The sequence below is a fragment of the Pristis pectinata genome, chromosome 11, assembly GCF_009764475.1.
Source record: "Pristis pectinata isolate sPriPec2 chromosome 11, sPriPec2.1.pri, whole genome shotgun sequence".
Lineage (NCBI taxonomy): Eukaryota > Metazoa > Chordata > Chondrichthyes > Rhinopristiformes > Pristidae > Pristis > Pristis pectinata.
In genome coordinates, this window is record NC_067415.1 from 27,679,688 (window position 1) to 27,690,935 (window position 11,248).

The window sequence follows — 11,248 nt, forward strand, 5'->3', positions numbered from 1 at the left end:
TCTTATATTTGTGCCCAGTGGTTATTGATCCTTCAATAACTGAAACATTTTTTTCTATTCTTATCTAAAGCCATCTTTTTGAGATTTCATCTCAGCCCTTTCTGCACTAAGGTGAACAAATTATCCAGATTAAATTGTCTTCTTCTATTTCACCAGTCTCTTGATGACTTTCTGAAATCTTCCTCTCTGTTTAATACCATGCCAAGTTTTACTGGAGTAAGTAGTGGATGGGGTAGGTGCTGAGGAGAGGAGATATTTGTTTATGGGAGTTCCTGGGCGCCCTCCTACACCAATCACTGAAAGCAAGCTTTAGAGTGCAACAAGCAGTTAGGAAGGTAAATGGTATGTTGGCCTTTGTTGCAAGAGTGCTTGAGTACAGGAGCAAAGGTATCTTGCCGCAGCTGTGCAGGGCCTTGTTGGGACCCCATCAGGAATTTTATGAGCAGTTTTGATCTTCTTATCTGAAGAAGGATATTCTTGCCATTGGAAGGAGTGAAACAAGGGTTCACAAGGCTGTTTATTGGGATGGCAAAACTGGGAGATTGTGTTGATTAGACCTATATTCACTGGGACATAGAAGAATGAGAGGGAATCTTGTAGAAACCAACACAATTCTAACAGGACTGGCAGGGAGAACGTTCCTGGTGGCTGGGAATTCCAGAAACAGGGGGCACAGCATGTGCCATTTAGAGCTGAGAGCAGGAAACTTTCTTCACCTAGAGGGTGAGGAATCTGTGGAAATTTTTACCACTGAAGGCAGTAGAGCCCAAGTCTTAAAATATATTCAAGAAGGAACATGCTATATTTCATATTGCTAGAGGGAATAAACGGAACAGGGAGGAAATGTGGGAACAGACTACCGAAGTGGATAATCAGCCATGGGCACGTTGATGGGAGGAGCAGGCTTGAAGGGCCAAACAACCCACTTCTGCTCCTGTTTTTCATGTTTCCTCTTCACAGTCATCAATAACGTCAAAAGAAAACCACATTTGCTCTATGCCCAAAGAATACTTGCTTGCTTCAGTGCAAAACAGAGGAATTCAGGATAATGAGATTATGGTCTGCAGCATGATTCTTTAGAAGTTGTTGGGAGAAGGCCAGGGCCTGGTGTATTTCATGTGTCAGTCTCCTACTTGAGTTGTATTTGTGTAGGTGTAAGAAGGGAGCTGATGGCGCTGTTTACCATAACAGCTGCAGATTTTTGGCCTGATTGCTGATTAGTATTAACAAATACTGTAAATGTGATTTTTGTTTGGTGCATTCATTGAAAATCATGATAGAGTATTAATTTGATAAAATATATTAGTTTCACGGTTCGGTTCATGCAGGTCCATTCTCGGTCAATAACACAGGAAGTCCTCCCAAACTCAAATGATTGTTTATGTCTCCCATTCTTGAGAGAGTGGTGATAATTCCCTCATGCCAATGTGTTAACTGCTGTGTGTAAATTATCAGAGAGAGCACAGTCATTTCCAGTCAGCCAGAGAAGTTGCATACACAGGTAATGTAACTGTGTCAGCATTTTATTATTTACTTTTACAGTCTGCATCATGTTGAAAGTGATTAAGCTTATTAATAATTTTCCTCATGTTTTCACAGCCATCTTGCGTCAGCAGTTAATAGGACTATCTGACAAATTTGAGAGCCATGCCAAAACATTCATAGCTGTTTGCCACAAATTTATAAAATAAATTCAGACGAATGGCTACATGTCACATTTCAATTTGATGTTTGTCATTATTGTATGGGAGTACAAATTAATTCATATTAGTTACACAGCAGCCTGGATCTTGCCAGGAAATTACAAAAACTACAAAAATAAAGGCTAGTCTCTGCCAACAACTGTGCAGTACAGTTGAGGAGCCTTATTTACAAATTAAATATGGCTATCCAACCTAACAAGTGTCTGTCATTTTACAGAAGACCTATTCAGTCTTGGAAATCCCTGAATGAATTGCAGCAATAATATTATTTATCACAATAATTGAAGAATAACTACATTCTAAAATTGCAAACAGGGATATAAAATTAAAGTTCATTGATTGAGTTTAGCATTTACCTATGTGTAACAAATTGCACCAAGAAGAAATAATTGACCTTAATGACCTTGCTCACAAAAACCTATGTGTTATTGGCTTGTGAAGAGCCAGTTGGTTAGAAGTCTTTTTTTTCCATTTTTCTCTGGGGCTTTATTCATTCATGGCCAACATTTATTTTCCATCCCGAATTCCCCTGAACTGAGTCACTTGTTCGGCCATTTTAGAGGATGGCTAGGAGTCAACCACAGCATTGTGGGTTTGAAATTATAAAAAAAACCTATTTCTTTCCCCGATCAATACAAGTAAACCATGTAATCACAATGTGTTTTTGTGATCACAATTGGTGACTGTGATTGTAGTTGGTTATTTATTCAATTATTTTTATTAGGTTTTCCTTTTGTTATGGAGAAACTTGAATTTGTTTCCAGATCAATAGGGCAATTTATCTTTGGACAGCAGAATGCTGCAACAATACATTCCATTGTACCATGATTTCATATTTTCTTGCAACATAGAAGGAGGCTACAAATATCTGCTGGAGGTTGAGATTGAGCAGTATCTGGGGGATGGGAAAGAATTATCAATGTTTTGGATCAAAACCCTGCATTAGGACTGAGAGGGGAGATCCCCCCTGTCCACTCTTGGTCCTGATGCAAGGTTTCGATCTGAAGTGTTGACAATTCTTTTCCCCCACAGATGCTGCTCGACCCGTTGAGTTCCTCCAGTAGATTGTTTGTTGCTCCAGATTCCAGCATCTTCAGTCTCTTGTATCTCCATAGAAGGAGGCTATTTTGTCACATCAAGTCTTTGCTGGCTCACAGAGCAATCCCATTCCTCCAATGATTGTCCCTGTAACTTTTAGCCTCCATATTCCTATCAACTCTCTCCAGATTCTACCACTCACTTACACACCAGTGGCAATTTGCAGGAGCCAATTAATCTATCATGTGCATGTATTTTGGCTATGAAAGGAAACCTATGGAGTCATAGGGAGAGCAGGCAAGTCTCCACACACACAGCACCGGAGGTCAGGATTGCTGGAGCTGTGAGGTAGCAGCTCTACTCTCTGTGGCAATGTTTGCCCAAGTCAGTCAACGTATCAAACTGCACATCTTTTCTTTTTATTCCTCAACTATCCTGGGCACCAACACAATCCTTAAGCAGTTCCTTAACGTTTAGTGTTTACATTGTCCTTTGCTCAAGGATGTCTTGAACTATCTATCATGTTCAATGGCTATATGATTTCATTCACAGACTAATGGATTGAGTAACTCCTTCATTTAAGTTAATGGTCTCACACCCCTATATCACTTCACCTCTGTTATTTCAGTTGCCATATGTTGCATGATTGTTATACTCATTTCCTTATCTCTTTGCAAAATAGAGTGCAATAAAAAATATTTTGAAAAATATTTCTCAGCTTCAGAAACCTTTGTCGAGAGTATGTTGTGTATGCAGCACAGGAGCGCAGTTATACAGCAAAAGGTGAACCTCCCAATGAGATTACTAATGGTTCTCAGAATAAAACTATGTTCTATAAGCATGGAAAATGCTGGAAGTGCTCAGCAGATTTGATGGTATTGGTGGAGAGACAGTTTACATTTCAAGTCAATAGCCTTCCATCAGAAACTGATACTATTTGACCTTTGAACATTTCGTGCATTTTCAGTTTTTACTTGTGTCCAGGATGTGCAGTATTTTGTATTTGTATAATGGATCTAGAAAGTTCAAAGGCTAGTCCTTTAATCAAGAATACCATTTCAATGTGGTCCTTAAATTAGAATAGCAGCTGTAGCTCAAGTTGTATGTTTGCTTCTGCATCAGAAGGTTCGTGTTGTACCTGTTGCTCTTTTTAGTAAAAAGATAAACGACAGGTAGGGCTATCAACAGTAATCTCTCAACCAACAGCCATGCCTGTAATAACAATGTGTCAAAAGTCATACATATAATACACTTAAAGATACCACAATTGGGAGAAACAAGCACAAAAATTTAGGTTGAAAATCAGTGTAGTACTGACGTCCTGTTTTTCAGATGAAATGTTAACTGAGGACCTACCTGTTCTCTTGGAATCCCACAGCACTGTTTTGAGGAAGAGCAAAAATTAATTATTCCTGGTGCCCTGATCAATATTTATCACTCAATCAGTGTTACTTATTGTTTGGGAGCATTACATGCATTGCTGCTGTATTTCCTGTGTTGCAACAGTGACTAAACACGTTTTAGTTGGCTGCGAAGTACTTGATGCCATCCTGAAAGGCACTATATAATAGTAAGTTTGTTTGAGTTTGCTGTTCAAGGTAGCTAACATAGTCATCATATTGTCAAAATGGTGACTCAGATATGCAGAGACATATTAGCTGTTGTAGGGAAGTGGGAATGAAAATATGTGCTCATCAAACCAGATTCCAAAAAAGCCAGGAGCTGATACTGGAGTACCCTGCCTGGCGTGGTCAAGGCAATGGAGGTTTTATGTCATTTTTAAGGAGCTCTCTAGATTTCCAACAAAAATGTGTCAGTTCTAACTTGATTTATCCTCCTTTAAGAGTGAGTTGATGGGAGGGAGATTTCTGGGAGTTGGCGGTGGGATGTGACGATGGAAGCAAGGCTTTGGAGCTGAGCTGAGATAACTTCGTGGTGACGCACTAACAGAAAGGGATAAATTTCAATTTGTATCGATTCAACTTGCTTTCTGTCCTCTGGGTTCATTGCCCTGGCAGAATAGATAAAACTGAATCACCAGTGCATTTGGACTTTCAGAAAGCCTTTGATAAGTTGCGGTACAAGAGGTTACTAAACAAAATCACAGTGCACAGTATTGAGGTAATATACAGATGTGGGTTGAGTATTGGTTAATGAAAAGAAAGCAGAAAGTAAGGATAAGTTGGTCTTTCTCAGGTGGGGAGCTGTAACCGTGGGATGCCATCGGGATAGGTGCTGTCCCAGCTGTTCAAAATCAACATTGATGAGTTGGATGAGGGGATCAAGTGTAATATATCCATGTTTGCTGAAGATACAAAGCTAGACAGTAATGTGGGCTGTAAGGAAGGTGCAGAGAGGCTCTGGTGGGAGATAGGCATGCTAAGTGAATGGGCAAGCACTTGGCAGATTTATTTTTAAATTCATTTTTGTGGTCGAGGCAAGGCCAACATTTATTGCCCAGCCCTAATTGTCACTGAGAAGGTGGTGGTGAGCTGCCTTGAACAACTTCAGTCCTTCTGGTACAAGTACTCCCACAGTACTGCTGGTTAGGAGTTCCAGTATTTGGACCATTTGATGATGAAGGACTAACAGTATTTCTCTGAGGCAAGGTTAGTGTACAACTTGGAGGGGAACCTGCAGGTGGTGGTGTTCCCATTGCAGCCACTGTGAGTGGTGGTGGAGGGAATGCATGTTTAAGGTTGTTTGATGGGGTGCCAGTTAAATGGGCTGCTTTGTCCTGGAGCTGCTCGAGTGTTGTTGGAACTGCGCTCATCCATGCAAATAGAGAGTATTCCATCACACTCCTGACGTATGACTTGTAGATGGTAGAAAAGCTGCGGAATGTCAGGAGGTGAATCACTTGCTTCAGAGTACCCAGACTCTGATCTACTCTTGTAATCAAGGTATTTATGTGACAGATCCAATTAAGTTTTTAGTCACTGCTGACCCTGCAGAATATTGATTGCAAAGGACTCATAGAAATGACATTAAATATCAAAGGTGGGTGGTTAGACACTCTCAGATGGTTATTGCCTGGCACTTCTGTGGCCAAATGTTATCTGCCATTTATTAGCCCAAACATGACATTCTCCAGGTCTTGATGCATGTAGTATGGACCAGTTCATTTGCTGAGGAGTTGCAATGGAATGGAACATTGTGCAATCAATGGGAACATTTGACAGAAAGCACAGAATGCTGCCTTGAGCTCCTGAAGTGATCATCTCTTTCTTTGTGTAAGGGATGATTTCCAACCACTGGGGGTTTCCTCTTTGATACCCATTGCTTTCAGTTTTACCAGGGTGCCCTGATGCCACACTTAATCAAATGCTGCAATGATATTGAGCAGTCACTCTCGCCTCATATTTGCGATTCAGCTCGTTTGTTCATACTTGATCTAAGGCTGTGGTGAGGTCTGGAGCTCGGGGTTCCTGGGCATTGATGAGCTGGTTATTGGTTAGTGCCACTCTTTGCACAGTTGACAACATCTTCCATCACTGTTGATTGATAATAGACAGATTGAATGTTAGTACATGAAAGTGGCGCTGAAGCAAGACCAGCTGTGAACTTATTGAAAGGCGGAGCAGACATGAGGGCTAAAGGATCTACTCCTGTTTTTCCACTTTTTTTATGTACCTACTGGTTTCCTCTTGTGCCTCCTCTCCAATCTGTCCCTCCACGTAAACCTCCTGATCTGCACTTATGGCCGTGCCCTTGAACTTGCCATCTCATGTGATGTGACTGCTTCCACCATCAGTCACAGGTAGGACCATCTCTGATTACTTCCATTCATCTCTCTCCATTCACTTCCCAATGCACACACTAACACCTGCTTGCTTTTTTAGTCTGGACCTGGAAAAATTATTCCTAATTATCTTAATGTACTTTCAAAGTCCCAGCCGCCTTGCCTTTGGCCTTCCATTCTCCATTACATTTTGGCTGCTGTTGATCTACTCAACACATTGTCACCCCTTCCTTTGGTGCCTAAGTCCTCTTTAATAGAACATACATTAAACATGGAACAGTACAGAGCAGGAACAGGCCCTTTGGCCTACAATGTCTACACCAAACACAATGCTGAATTAAACTAAATCTCTGCCTGTATGTGATCCATATCCCTCCATTCTCTGCCTATTTGTGTGTCTAACAGCCTCTTAAATGCCACTGTGGTATCTGCCTCCTCCACTCCACCCAGCAACTCCTTCCAGGCCCCTACTACAGTGTATATAAAAAAAAACTTGCCCCGTGCATCTCCTTTCAACTTTCCCCCCTCACCTTAAATGCATGTCCTCTCGTACTGATGTTTCTACCCTGGGAGAAAGATTCTGACTGTTTACTGTATCTATGCCTCTCATAATCTTATAAACTTCTATCAGATCTCCCCTCAGCCTCCGATGCTCCAGAGAAAACAACTCAAGTTTGTCCAACCTCTCCATACCCTCTAATCCAGGCCACTTAATATTGAGAATGTGGGTGAATAAAATTGAGTGTGCAAACATGTGATTTAAGAGTTAAGTTCCAATTTTGGCAAAGAGATTAAATTTTTATTAAGGGAGTCAAAACACAAAGGGATAAAAATGCATTAGTGGAATTGAGTACAGACTAGCCAAATCTAACTGTAAACTGAATGATGCGGCAGGAATTTTCCTAGCCTCTCTTCTATATTCCTTCAAGTCCTTTCCAAGATCCTCCGGTTCACATTGCCATTTCCTGTTTCTATGAACAGTTTTCTACTAAACTGCAAACCACCCAGATTGCTGCCAAGGTTGTTAAAGTATAGTTCATCTTAAGGTTTGGTCCCTCATCCATACTTCCAAATGTACCATTCTTCTCCAAAGACCTTGAACAAGCTGCCACCTCCCAGATCTACATCTGCCTTTCCTCGTGTTCAATATTTGCATACCTCTAATAAAGTTTCCCTCCTGTCACAGTATCAAAATTCCCTTTTCAAATTTGTAAACAAATCCTACATGACAGTGTTCAGAGCAATCCTTCCTCATCCTTCTCTGTCCATCTGCAGCCTTTGACAAAGTTGGACATCCTCTTCCAGTGCCTCTCTACCTTCATCCATCTGGGTGGGCCCCACCTGCCTGTTTCCATTCTCATCTATACAGTCATAATCAGAAAATTACTAGCTATGACTTCTCTCCCTTCTCTTGCAATATAATTTCTGGAGTCCCTCAAGGATATGAACGCATTAGGAGTAGGAATAGGCCCCTCAAGACTTCTCTGCCATTTAAAAAAAATTGTGACTGATCTGATTATAACCACAATTCATTCGCACCTACCCATGGTATCCTTTCACCCCCTTTGCTTATCAAGCTCTATCATCATCTGCCTTAAAAATACTTAAAGGCTCTGCTTTTACCCCCTCTAAAGAAGAGAGTTCCTTGATCCCTCAGATTTCCCATCAACGTGCTTCCCCGCACAACACCATTTGAAAATGTAGTTGCACTTCCTATGTGTATGCTGACAAGTCAGTTCTCTTGTTCACTCTCATTTCTGATAGACCTGACAGAAGTTTATAAAACCATGAGAGGCATAGAAGGATAGATAGTCAGTTATTTTCCCAGTGTAAAATATCAAACACTAGAGGATATATAGATTTAAGGGGAGAGGGAGCAAGTTTAAAAGAGATCTGCAAAGCAAGGTTTTTTTTACACAGAGGATGGTAGGTGGCTGCAACGTGCTTCCAGGGGAAGTGGTGGAAGCAGATACAATAGTAACATTTAAGAGGCATTTAGACAGACACATGTACATGCATGGAATAGAGGGATATGGATCATGTGCAGGCAGATGGGGTTAGTTTAATTTGGCATCACGGTCGGCGGAGACATTGTGGACAGGAGGGCCTGTTCCTGCGCTGTCCTGTTCTATGTTTTCTCAGTCCCTCTTCCATATCTAATTTTTCAGACTGATAATGTGGGGAATGTGCAATGAATCACCAGGAAAAATGAAAAGGAGAATTTTTTTTTTAAAAAGGTGACAGATTAAAAATGTTGCCATACAGAAGGATCTGGGCGTTCCTACTGAAACCTACCATCTGCTACAGCCGTGTGGCATTCTCCCTTTTAGGGGTGCAGACTGGCTTTAAGAGCAGCTATGAAATGACTAAAGTTAACAGGCATCCGAAAGGTTTTTCTTTAAAACAAAGGAACTTCACAAATGTACGTAAAGAATATAAAGAAGCAGAAAAGGAGCAAGGACAAATCAAAGTGATGCGAAGTTAGAAACAAGAAAGCAATTCAGTCCTTTGAGCCTGTCACACCATTCAGTTTTCAGCTACAGCTGCCTAGCCTGTACTCAGTTCCATTAATGCATATATTTTTCCTCTGTGTTTTGATTCTCTTAATAAACATTTAATTGATTCTCTTAATAAACATTTATCTCCTTGCCAAAATTGGAACTTTACTCTTAAATCACTTGAGGTTGTACACTCATTTTCATTCACCCACATTCTCAGTATTTACACTCACTGTACAAAGCATTCTGGAATAGTTGTTAAAAATGAACCTTTATTGCATTGTGAAAGTTTAAAATATGGCACTCGCTGACTCCTTGAATGGTAATGTTATTTTATTCTTTGTCTGAAAAATTGCACTATATAACAAAATAAGCAAAGACATGCCATGGCTGTTGTAATATGAATGCCAATGTAATTTCACATAGCATATTATAACACTTCAAGGTTCCCTACCTATATTTCACAATATTTTGCATGGAAATATATTGTTCAAAATGCTCTTCAAAAGAGAATGGTTCACAAATTATATGTGCTAAAGTTACTATATCTTGTATCTATATCTTTAGATGGAAGAAAGAGCTTACAAGTTAAAACCCATGTTGGCAGTATACTTCCTGGTCCTTTAGCCTAAAATAATCACCCATTTACAACTTAATCAAACATTTAAACTGTATACAGATTAATACTTAGTGAAAAGGCACATATGTCTAGAAGTTAGATTGCATTTTTAGCGCGCTCAAATGTATTGCGTTAGTGCTTAACATTAAATAGAGCCGAAGAAGTCTTGAATCTGGCCTAAAACCAATGTGAAGTGGTGTTAGGTTGGTTATACCCGGAAATGAGCACTAAAACTGAATATGCGTAATTCTGAAAAGGACCTTGTTCGATTTAGTGCAGCTCCCAACTTGGTGACAAGAGCATTAACCCTTAAGGGTGCATTCCCCATGGGATCCAGACAGCAGCAACACATATTTTGGCTGCTATGGAGAAGAGGGGGACTGCAGGAGAGAGGGAGTCGGCTCCTATATTAACTCCAACTGATGTGCAAGTTCTGGTCAATTAGATACATGCCAGACAGAAGGACTAGAGCACTTGTGGAGAAAGGTATCATGATATCTGTTAAGGAGTGTTTGGCAGGAGGTGGTTACAGCCATCTCTTCAGTGAGCGACAGTCCTAACACAATGCAGTAATGTTGACAGAAATTTCATGACCTCGTAAGATCGTGATGGTTGGCACATCTCTAGTTACCTGCAGAATGGAGACCCTTACAGGAGAGTATAAATTGTGCATGGGTTTGAGTTCTTTAGGTGACGTGACACCCAAGAAATATTGAGGTGTCATAACAAACTATCTACATAGGTGGTGGAGGGATTTATTCAACCACATGTTATGTTGAGTGCAGACGTTCCTGCAAAACAGGAGGTAAAGGATTTTTATGCATAATCTGAGTTTCCCCTTCTGATTATTGGCATATTAAATTGGTATGATCTCTGGGAGTGTCAAAGAGGTATTTGGCTTGCAATAGGGACGGTTTGATTTTGCAAACTGCTTATCTACTATTTCTCTATCAGGCTCCCTTAACGTGTGCTGACAACAATTCCATCCTCCACCCAGCTGGGCGATGAGGCTCTGGCTACAGACAGAGACAACCCCCTGTAGCTGCCTTCCACCTCCTGGTCCTTGTGCTCCTGCTGGTCTTCAGGTTCTGCCTCATGGCCCTCAGGTTCTGAGTCTCCTTGTTGTTCTTCCTCTGGCACCAGTGTGTTCAGTTGCAAGGCTCTGGAGCACACAGCAGACAACAATGAAGACTCGTGTTTGCTTGGTGTGTCCTGCAGAGTGTCTCTGCACTGATGCAGGTAACAAAATCTCATTTGGAAAAGACCAATGGCCTTTACCACTACAGTCATAGTATGTGCATGGTTTTTGATGTATCTGTGCTCAGCTGCAGTGGTTGAAGTGTACACTAAGGTAACAAGCAAGAATGTAGAGAGAAGTGCTGCTCACTGACAGGATCCAGCAATATTCTGTCATTGAAGATATAGGAGTCATGCGTTTCCTTGAAACATGGAATTCAGCATAAGAATTTTTCTTGTGGTTCCCCCACCACCCACACATTTAGTGAATGGAAAATCCTTCTGTCGGGGATAAGGTCCATTTTCAATAATAGGAGCCTTCGTTGGCAGGTGAGTGTAATGGATGACTCCCTGTACTCACAGGAAGCTCACAATGCTGGCAATTCTTGGTGCCTGAGATGTAACCTGTTCC